At 42.4% G+C, this 2,936-nt stretch overlaps 1 non-coding gene across 1 annotated transcript; it reads right to left on the bottom strand.

Annotated features, from left to right (window-relative positions):
* Positions 1–2,507: 2,507 nt before the first annotated feature.
* On the bottom strand, positions 2,508–2,614 carry LOC112312031 (U6 spliceosomal RNA). Its single transcript, XR_002975490.1, has one exon. It is a non-coding gene; the product is annotated as a U6 spliceosomal RNA (small nuclear RNA).
* Positions 2,615–2,936: the final 322 nt, after the last annotated feature.

Genomic DNA, 2,936 nt, shown 5'->3' with positions numbered 1-2,936 from the left:
TTAAAGGGGCAGAGCTTTAGGTGTTCACAGGGCGGGGTAACGCTGGTTGCTGCACTGTGACGCTGTATGTGGGGAAGGGGTCTGAGAGGGAACAGTGACACAATGACACTTGCTCCACCCTCTGCCGGTTTTCAGTCACTTCCCCCACTCCCCATAGTCAAATTGGGCCCCTCTGGTGCTGATTCCCAAGTGTGTGGGCTTGTGCATGCTCTAGGCCCCTATGCGTCTCTCCAGTGAACTCTCCTGTGAGGCTGGGAGTTTCTCCTGCTGCCGCCTCAACTCCCACAGGTGTTTTCAATCAGTGGTTTGAGGCTTTATTTCCCCGTACTGGAACTCTGGGTTGTGCGGTCTGTCACCCGGTCCACCAGCTGCTGCCTCGCCAGCCAGCTGCAGCTTTCTCCACCCTGCTCCACAATTCGCCGCTTCGCTGGGTTCACCAGCTGCCGCCTTGCTGCAAGTCCTCTCCGCCCTGCTGCCCGTCTCCACCCCTCCTACCGGTCTGGGTGAGTGTTTCTTCTTTATCTCCTTGGTTGTTGGACTTCCATACAGTTTGATTTTCTGTCAGTTCTGGTTGTTTTTTGTTTTTAAATTGTTGTCCTTCTTTTGGTTGTGTGAGGAGGCACAGTGTGTCTACCTATGCCTCCATCTTGGCCAGAAGTTCAAAAAAATTAAGTTCTAAAACCACAAGTTTTCATTTTCAGAATAAAAGCAGACAGCCATGAAAGTAAATGCAAGTCAAGGTTATTAAATTCAGTTTTTGAGGGCAACTCAACTGCATACCACTCAAACTAGCTTTTATTAATATTGATATCACCTTTATGATTTTATTAATTTTGTTATGCTAGTATAGTAGTCCCAATTTTTTCCCCTTTGCCCCCCTCCTCCAACCACTACCCACTCCCCCAGGCAATCCCCACACCATTGTTCATGTCCATGGGTCATGCGTATAAGCTCTTTGGCTACTCCATTTCCTATACTGTACCGTACACCCCCATGGCTATTCTGTAACTACCCATTTGTACTTCTTAATCCCCTCACCCCTTCACCCTTTCCCCGACACCCTCTACCTTCAGGCAACCATCAAAATACTTTCCATAACCCTGATTCTGTTTCTGTTCTTCTTGTTTGCTTAGTTTGATTTTTAGATTCAATTGTTGATAGATATGTATTTATTGCCATTTTATTGTTCATAGTTTTGATCTTCTTCTTTTTCTTAAATAAGTCCCTTTAACATTTCATATAATAATGGTTTGGTGATGATGAACTCCTTTAGTTTTTTCTTGTCTGCAAAGCTCTTTATCTGCCCTTTGATTCTAAATGATAGCTTTGGTGCGTAGAGCAATCTTCACTATAGGTCCCTGCTTTTCCTGACTTTGAATATTTCTTGCCAATTGCTTCTAGCCTGCAATGTTTCTTTTGAGAAATCAGTTGACAGTCTTATGGGAATTCCCCTGTAGGCAACTTATTGCTTTTCTCTTGCTGCTTTTAAGATTCTCTCTTTATCTTTACCTTTGGCATTTTAATTATGCTTGGAGTGGGCTGCTTTGCATTCATTTTGCTTGGGATTCTTTGTGCTTCCTGCACTTGAATGTCTATTTCCTTTGCCAAATTAGGGAAGTTTTCTTCATTATTTTTTCAAATAGATTTCCAATTTCTTGCCCTTTTTCTTCTTCTGGAACCCCTATGAAGCAAATGTTGGAATACTTGAAGTTGTCCCGAGGCTGCTTATACTATCCTCTTTTTTTTTTTTTTTTTGGATTCTTTTTTCTTCTTATTGTCCTGATTTGTTGTTTTTTGCTTCCTTATGTTCAAAATCATTGATTTGAGTCTCAGCTTCATTCGCCCTGTTGTTGTCTCCCTATAAATTGTTCTTTATTTCAATTAGTGTATCCTTCATTTCTGCCTGGATCTTTTTTACGCTGTGGTGGTCCTCACTAAGTTCCTTGAGCATCCTTATAATCAGTGTTTTGAACTCTGCATCTGATAGGTTGCTTATCTCCATTTCATTTAGTTATTTTTCTGGAGGTTTTTTAAAATTTTTTATTTATTTTAAATTTTTAAAACTTTTTATTCAGTTACAATTGTCTGCATTTTCTTCCTATCCCTCCACCCCACCCCAGCCAGTCCCACCTTGCTCCTCCACCTCTACCCTCCCCCTTGATTTTGTCCTTGTGTCCTTTATCGTAGCTCCTGTAGACCCCCCTCCCCACTTTCCCCTCCCCACTCCCCTCTGGCTATTGTTACATTGTTCTTAATTTCAATGTCTCTGGTTATATTTTGTTTGCTTTTTTCTTTTGTTGATTATGTTCCAGTTAAAGGTGAGATCATATGGTATATGTCCCTCACTGCCTCGCTTATTTCACTTAGCATAATGCTCTTCAGTTCCATCCATGCCGTTGCAAAAGGTATAAGCTCCTTCTTTCTCTCTGCTGTGTAGAATTCCATTGTGTAAATGTACCATAGTTTTTTGATCCACTCATTTGCTGATGGGCACTTAGGTTGCTTCCAAAAATATGGAACACTTCACGAATTTGCATGTCATCCTTGTGCAGGGGCCATGCTAATCTTCTCTGTATCATTCCAATTTTAGTATATGTGCTGCCGAAGCGAGCACTTTTCTGGAGTTTTGATCTGTTCTTTCTTTTGGGACATTTTCTTTTTCTCTTCATAATGTGTTTGTTTCTATTTATTAGGTAGAGCTGGTTTGACTCCCTGTCTTAATATCATGGCCTAATGTAGTAAGTGTCCTGTAGGATCCACTGGCACAGTCTCCCCTATCACCCAAGCTGGATTCTTGAGGTGTGCCCCTTGTGTGGGCTGAGTACACCCTCCTCTTGTCGTTGAGACTTGGTTGCTTTGGCAGGTCAATGGGAGGGATTTATCCAGGCCAGTCAGCTGCAAGGACTGGATGTGACCACTGATCACGAACCTCTGCC

The sequence above is a fragment of the Desmodus rotundus genome, chromosome 7, assembly GCF_022682495.2.
Source record: "Desmodus rotundus isolate HL8 chromosome 7, HLdesRot8A.1, whole genome shotgun sequence".
In the NCBI taxonomy this organism is placed as follows: Eukaryota; Metazoa; Chordata; class Mammalia; order Chiroptera; family Phyllostomidae; genus Desmodus; species Desmodus rotundus.
This window is presented reverse-complemented; position numbering and strand designations above follow the sequence as displayed.